This window comes from Schistocerca cancellata, chromosome 1, assembly GCF_023864275.1.
Source record: "Schistocerca cancellata isolate TAMUIC-IGC-003103 chromosome 1, iqSchCanc2.1, whole genome shotgun sequence".
In the NCBI taxonomy this organism is placed as follows: Eukaryota; Metazoa; Arthropoda; class Insecta; order Orthoptera; family Acrididae; genus Schistocerca; species Schistocerca cancellata.
The window spans coordinates 1,192,127,373-1,192,135,488 of NC_064626.1; the positions used below are offsets into that span (position 1 = coordinate 1,192,127,373).

General features: G+C 40.3%; 1 protein-coding gene across 1 annotated transcript in view; it reads right to left on the reverse strand.

Moving 5' to 3' along the window:
- Positions 1-7,904: 7,904 nt before the first annotated feature.
- Positions 7,905-8,116, reverse strand: part of LOC126094469 (double-stranded RNA-specific editase 1-like) — a 43,854-nt gene continuing 43,642 nt past the window's right edge. The window contains exon 8 of the mRNA XM_049908861.1: positions 7,905-8,116. This exon is cut by the window's right edge and continues 420 nt beyond it. The gene's annotated coding sequence lies outside the window, so the exon portion shown is untranslated.

Here is an 8,116-nt window from a genome sequence, read left to right on the forward strand (position 1 = left end):
AGCTTGCAGAGGATAGAGTAGCATGGAGAGCTGCAGCAAACCAGTCTCAGGACTGAAGACCACAACAACAATAATATTGCAACAATTGTTACACACACCAAATAAACGAGACTGTTTTGCCACAAATCGTCATTTTTATAACACGACAGAATATAATTCACTAAGAACCAGTATCAGATGCCTATTAGGCCTACTGAAAGCAAAAAGTTTTATGTTGGGAAATAGTTTCACGTTTCGTTCATACACACTAGCTTCTGAAGCATGAGATCTAAGAGTAGTAGTACGAAATTTTTAAATAAATTTGGTATCGTCATATTCTTCCGTAATTTGTGAGAGTCCCCGTTTCTTCTCCTTCCTCTATCAATCAATCTTGTCATAACTAATTCTGTAACTATTCCTGCCAGCCTCAAAACTTATTCTCTGGTTAACTTCACTAACCCTGCCACAATCACTGGTTTAGTATCCCGCATTTATTCTCTGGTTAGGAGTTAGGACTATTACCTGTCCGTATAACGCATTTTCCGCACTACTCCCAGAATAGAACTTAGCTGCTGCTAGCCGGGGACTGTATAACTGGCCCCTTAGTAGTGTAGCGGTCTGGCCAAAAATTTTCTGTCAAAATTTCATTCACTTGGATACACGGAGAATACAATACGTATTCCTGTTAGTCGTTTATTTCCACTCTGGTAGTCTGAATCTATGAATTTCACTAGTAATTATAACAACGCCGATCATTTGCAAACCCAATCAATCACATAAACAGCGATTCCGTTCGGCTTTATTCCGCTCATACAGACCCATCCACTTTTGTCTGCAGGTAAGTTTACATCTAGATGCGACGGGGATTCCGCTGCTAGACACATCATGTACACTATGCACGCATTCAAAAATCAACTTATGATTAATTGAGAAATCAACTTACAATTTGTTCATAAACGAATAGGGATGCGTTCAAAATCATGAGTAATCGATAGACCAACGTACACTGGACACTGGATGCTAGGCGCTTTGTGAAACAAGGTCCCCCCCCCCGAAACGCCCGGGGCAGATACCTCTGTTTGCCCCCACCCCCTAGTTCCGGGCCTGTTGCGCATACGTGAATCTGACAGCTTAGGCGCACCAATGAAATTTCTCCGGATAGCATCTGGCTGCTTTGTTTATACAGCTAACTGCCACACTTCTGTAGCCAGAAGCGGGAGAAGGTACTATCACAGTCTATGTTAGACTGTGGTACTATTCATAAGTGACTAAGCTGCTCATGTGCATAAGCTCGCTCGCAACCATTCAAACGAATATAATGTAAACAGTTGTGACGTCACGCTCATTGGAGGCAATTTGTTGTTATGAAGCATTGCATAGTCTTCTTAAGGCCTTTGACACATTTTGCTGTTGGCAGACGCTTGTATGAGCACTGTTTTGTTGTATATGGTGCATTTCCTTTGCAAGTTTTATTTTCGTTTTTTTTCTCTTGTTCTTGTTTTATTGCTGCAGTAGCAAGATACAGTAACATTCTTTGTTAGAGTACTGGTTCTTACCAGTCAGTTACAAAAATTTAACTGAAAATTAAAACAATGAAGAATTCCCGGGTCATATAAAGATATTTTGCTTCTTTTTCTTTTATGCTTCGTAATTCACATGTTGCAAAGATTCTGCTACTGGGTAGGAACAGTGATCGAGTAAGACAGACATGTTTGAAAGTTGACGAATATTGAAATAATGAACATACAATCGTCTTTTATAATAGACATTAGTACTCGTTTGGTGTACACACTTTGACAGACAATGCACATTGCTTTTGTTTATTAGACTTTTTACTTCTGAAAGCAGCATTTCTCTTTCTGATATAAAATGTTTTTCATTTTGTGTAGTTTCTGGTCAATGGTGATATTTCTTTCAAGACTTGTTTCTTCATGTCATCATCTACATCTGCAGGCAACACTGCATTCAACACTCACTTCAAGAGTGTACTTATTGCTGGTTGAGCATTTATCATTTCTTGGATACTCCAAACCTATCTTGAATCTGGTGTTTAATACTTGTCAATGCATTTCGCATGCAATGTCAAAATTTGGTAATTTTCCAGGAACATTTTATACAATTTTTTAATAAAAAAATTCTTCCGGGTGTTGCAACTTCTTGGTCTCATCACTGCTGTAATGACTAGATCTACCCTTAAATGAATATGGTCATAAACTTTTGACTTTCCATGGCCTACTTCCATACTTACCCACTGAAGCACGAGATGCCTTGTTACTCCACATGCTGCCATGTAGGCTTTTTGTATAGGTATTTCATGAACAAGGGGCATTTGAAAAGTCTGTGCAAAGTCCAAGAGATGGCACCACTGGTGCGTATCGAGGTCGTGTTTAGTTAGTAGCATCTTTGGAAAGAACGCACACCAAGTTTCAGCCATATTGATCATTTCTGTGTGTCTGTGTCATTTATGTGAATCAAGGAAGTCGAGTGATTGTCAAAAAATGGACGAAGAACAACTTCGTGTGGTGATTAAACATTACTTTATGAAGGGCAAAACACCTCAGGAGACTAAAGAAAAGCTTGATAAACACTACAGTGACCCTGCACCTTCGATTAGAACAGTTTATAAGTGGTTTCAAAATTTTCGGAGTGGGCATGTGGGCGCAAGTGATGCAGAACATTCTGGACGGCCTGTGGAGGTTACGACTACAGAAATCGTTGATAAAATATATGATGTGGTGGATGACAGAAGAGTTAAGGTGCGCGAGATTGCTAGTGCTGTGGCCATCTTGAATGAATGCGAACATAATATTTTGCATAAACATTTGGACATGAGAAAGCTATCTGCTAGATGGGTTCTGCAACTGCTCACCCTTGACCAAAAACGGAATCATGTGAAGTGTTGCAAGGATGGTTTGCAGCTGTTCAGGAAGAATCCGCAGGAATAAGCATAGTTTCGTCACTGTGGATGAAACATCGATACATTACTATACTTCTGAGACTAAAGAACAATGTTAACAATGGGTTACCCCAAGGGAGAAACTGCACAAAAAAAAGGCGAAGACCATTAGCCGGAAAGGTTATGGCGACTATCTTTTGGGATTCGCAAGGGATAATCCTCATCAACTATCTGGAAAAGGGTAAAACTATTACAGGTGCATATTATTCATCGTTATTGGACCATTTGAAAACCGAGCTGTAAGGAAAACAGCCGGCAATTGGGCCGCAAAAAAGTCTTTTTCCATCATGACAATGCACCATCACACCCCTCAGCAGTTTTGGTCACAAAAATAATGGAAATAGGATTCAGACTTGGTTGGCATCCCCCCCCTATTCTCCAGACTTGGCTCCCTCGGACTACTATTTGTTCTCCAATTTGAAGAAATGGCTTGCAGGACAAAGATTTTATTCAAACGAGGAGGTGATTGCAACAACTAATAGCTGTTTTGCAGACTTTGACAATTCCTATTTTTCGGAAGGGGATCAACGAATTAGAACAGCGTTGGACGAAGTGTATAACTCTAAAAGGAGACTATGTCGAAAAATAAAAAGGGTTACCCCAAACACGTAAATAGTTTTTACTTTTGCATGGACTTTCCAAACACCCCTCATATGATTTTGTTATCATTTACTCTTCCTTTGTAGTATTGCCAAAGCTGTGCTTTATTTTTATTATTCCTAGATCTGTGGAGAGGAAGTACGAGGCTAGTCGGGAACCATATCACTCAATTTTTATAATATTTGATTGTTCTTCAGCCCTTACTACCTCAAAACAGTAAGTTACAGTTGCAGTCTTCTAATTCATGTGACTGAACCCGTAATTTCTTCATAACTGCATTCATTTACACCCATACTTGCCATTTCCTAACACTGTGACTCTGAAGTCTGCCTTTCAACCTCAGATGAAGTACTCATCATTCAATATTGTTGTTGTGGTCTTCAGTCCCGAGACTGGTTTGACGCAGCTCTCCATGCTACTCCATCCTGTGCAAGCTTCATTTCCCAGTACCTACTGCAGCCTACATCCTTCTGAATCTGCTTCGTGTATTCATCTCTTTGTCTCCCTCTACGATTTTTACCCTCCACATTGTCCTCCAATACTAAATTGGTGATCCCTTGATGCCTCAGAACACGTCCTACCAACCGATCCCTTCTCTAGTCAAGTTGTGCCACAAACTCTTCTCCCCAATCCTATTCAGTACCTCCTCATTAGTTATGTGATCTACCCATCTAATCTTCAGCATTCTTCTGTAGCACCACATTTCGAAAGCTTCTATTCTCTTCTTGTCCAAACTAGTTATCGTCCATGTTTCACTTCCATACATGGCTACACTCCATACAAATACTTTCAGAAACGACTTCCTGAGACTTAAATCTATACTCGATGTTAACAAATTTCTCTTCTTCAGAAACGCTTTCCTTGCCATTGCCAGGCTACATTTTATATCCTCTCTACTTCGACCATCAGTTATTTTGCTCCCCAAATAGCAAAACTCCTTTACTACTTTAAGTGTCTTATTTCCTAATCTAATTCCCACAGCATCACCCGACGTAATTTGACTACATCCATAATCCTTGTTTTGCTTTTGTTGATGTTCACCTTATATCCTCCTTTCAAGACACTGTCCATGCCATTCAGCTGCTCTTCCAAGTCCTTTGCTGTCTCTGACAGAATTACCAAAGTTTTTATTTCTTCTCCATGGATTTTAATACCTACTCCGAATTTTTCTTTTGTTTCCTTTACTGCTTGCTCAATATACAGATCGAACAACTGCTTCCCTTTCATATCCCTCGACTCTTAACTGCCATCTGGTTTCTGTACAAATTGTAAATAGCCTTTCGCTCCCTGTATTTTACCCCTGCCGCCTTCAGAATTTGAAAGAGAGTATTCCAGTCAACATTGTCAAAAGCTTTCAATACAAATAATAAACTATTAAAACTGAAATGACAACACCTGCATTACTAAACTTATCGTCTCAAAGTAACACAATGGTTCTCACTAGTAGCAACAAAGCACAATAAAGGAAAATTCAGTTTCTTGCTTCAACATTGTTTGCCAACTCTGAAGGAATCCAAAACTTTATATGCAACACTGACAAAGCACATTATTTCCCTGTAGCAAGACAAATTAGCATGTTCTTTCCCTGCACACCTAATCTAAAAAGAGTTATAGGATGTGGACCATTCATATTATCAGACTGGTCGATTAACAATATTAAACACAGAATCCTTTATCTCATGGCATACAGAACTCAAAAATACAAAGTACATTTTTTCCTATACTCTTCATATATTGACATTACTGTCAGTTACTTGGTCCTTATTTTCCAAACTGCTCAACTTTCTATCTCCTTGCCAGTCACGCTGTAAAGCTAGACTTCTGGGCCAGCGGTGTACCATAGGTCTCTAGAAGAGCGTAGCGTTCCAAAGGATTGGAAAAGGGCACAGGTCATCCCCGTTTTCAAGAAGGGACGTCGAACAGATGTGCAGAACTATAGACCTATATCTCTAACGTCGATCAGTTGTAGAATTTTGGAACACGTATTGTGTTCGAGTATAATGACTTTTCTGGAGACTAGAAATCTACTCTGTAGGAATCAGCATGGGTTTCGAAAAAGACGGTCATGTGAAACCCAGCTCGCGCTATTCGTCCACGAGACTCAGAGGGCCATAGACACGGGTTCACAGGTAGATGCCGTGTTTCTTGACTTCCGCAAGGCGTTCGATACAGTTCCCCACAGTCGTTTAATGAACAAAGTAAGAGCATATGGACTATCAGACCAATTGTGTGATTGGATTGAGGAGTTCCTAGATAACAGGACGCAGCATGTTATTCTCAATGGAGAGAAGTCTTCCGAAATAAGAGTAATTTCAGGTGTGCCGCAGGGGAGTGTCATAGAACCGTTGCTATTCACAATATACATAAATGACCTGGTGGATGACATCGGAAGTTCACTGAGGCTTTTTGCAGATGATGCTGTGGTGTACCGAGAGGTTGTAACAATGGAAAATTGTACTGAAATGCAGGAGGATCTGCAGCGAATTGACGCATGGTGCAGGGAATGGCAACTGAATCTCAATGTAGACAAGTGTAATGTGCTGCGAATACACAGAAAGATAGATCCTTTATCATTTAGCTACAAAATAGCAGGTCAGCAACTGGAAGCAGTTAATACCATAAATTATCTGGGAGTACGCATTAGGAGTGATTTAAAATGGATCATATAATGTTGATTGTCGGTAAAGCAGATGCCAGACTGAGATTCATTGGAAGAATCCTAAGGAAATGCAATCCGAAAACAAAGGAAGTAGGTTACAGTACGCTTGTTCGCCCACTGCTTGAATACTGCTCAGCAGTGTGGGATCCATACCAGTTAGGGTTGATACAAGACATAGAGAAGATCCAACGGAGAGCAGCGCGCTTCGTTACAGGATCATTTAGTAATCGCGAAAGCGTTACGGAGATGATGGATAAACTCCAGTGGAAGACTCTGCAGGAGAGACGCTCAGTAGCTCGGTACGAGCTTTTGTCAAAGTTTCGAGAACATACCTTCACCGAAGAGTCAAGCAGTATATTGCTCCCTCCTACGTATATCTCGCGAAGAGACCATGAGGATAAAATCAGAGAGATTAGAGCCCACACAGAGGCATACCGACAATCCTTCTTTCCACGAACAATACGAGACTGGAATAGAAGGGAGAACCGATAGAGGTACTGAAGGTACCCTCCGCCACACACCGTCAGGTGGCTTGCGGAGTATGGATGTAGATGTAGAACCTGCCCGCAATACATAGCTACGTGCCCATGTGGACCAAAATGCAGCAACCAGTTTCCCGGCATTACCCCTGCCAATGTAATTACTTTTGGACTTGATCCCACTACCTATCTTTTTTCCTGGTCCAGCATGAACCACACATCGGCACGTCATACCCAACATCACCTCCCCTTTCCCTTATTAGACCATCTTCCTTACAGATCTCACCTCGTCCCATTACACACACTGGCCCCGTTCTCCACAGAGCACTATCTTTTTCATTTTTTCACTTTGATCTCACCCTGTTTTCATGTTGATTTTATTTTGTCTCTTTTCTATAATTTACTCTGGTTTCTTTTTATTTCACTAACTTTGTTTTGTCAAGGTCGGGCCTTAGTGCTTGGAGATGCTGGCCATGGGTCTCGCGTTTTGATTTGTATGTATGATGGGCCGTAGTTAATAACATCTAGCAATCTTTTTTAAAGGTGGTTGTGCCACACAGTAGCTCCTTTGTGGGCCGAGTATCAATCTATCCTTTTCATACCGTTGTCAGATACATATGTTGGTAAACAGTAGGCTGTGCAGTGCTCAAACACAACGTAGCATGTCGAGTGTAAAGGATGTGAAACACTGCTTTCACATAAAAATGCACTCAGGATGGCTACTCAAATTTCGAAGGGGGGGGGGGGGGGGGGGGGGAATCCCTGAGAACTCCAGGTCTGAGGGGGAAGATAGTGTCAAGAAGCTCCTGATTAATTAATGGGGAGGAGGCAACAACATACCGCAATAATGACTTCTTTCCTCTCAGCTGAGCTATAAACCAGCCATAAGCTGTAGTTTAACTACATCAATAATTTATACGGAACAATATTCATATAATCAATACACTTTGAAATACCAAGTATTTCAAAATTTGTGATTTACAAAACTGTTTCAATGCTAGGTTAAAATGCATATTTCCCTGAAATTTTGTGAAATTACCTGAGAATTCCAGGTGAATCGCCACCTTGGAAATGTAAAGAGCATTTGGAAGCAGGAGGGAGGTCCTCATAAATTAAAATAATTTGCATTACAAGCAAAATACAAGGAAACATCACAGCAGTCCACACTATGCTCCACTCCATGGATTTCACACAAGAAAAATAATAAACATGTTCACTTGTAAATCAAGAATTACATACACAATGCCCAAGGACATTTTATTATTTAGTCACATGGAACAATTTGTTCCTACATCTCTCATTTGGAAGGTACATTTATTATTTTATACACCTAATGCAGCATTCACATTAATACAGAAGAAATACTTTAATTTATGAAAAGGAAATATAGCTGTAACTTTCATCTACAGCTACGAACACAGCATAAGGTTTGTCAATAATTAA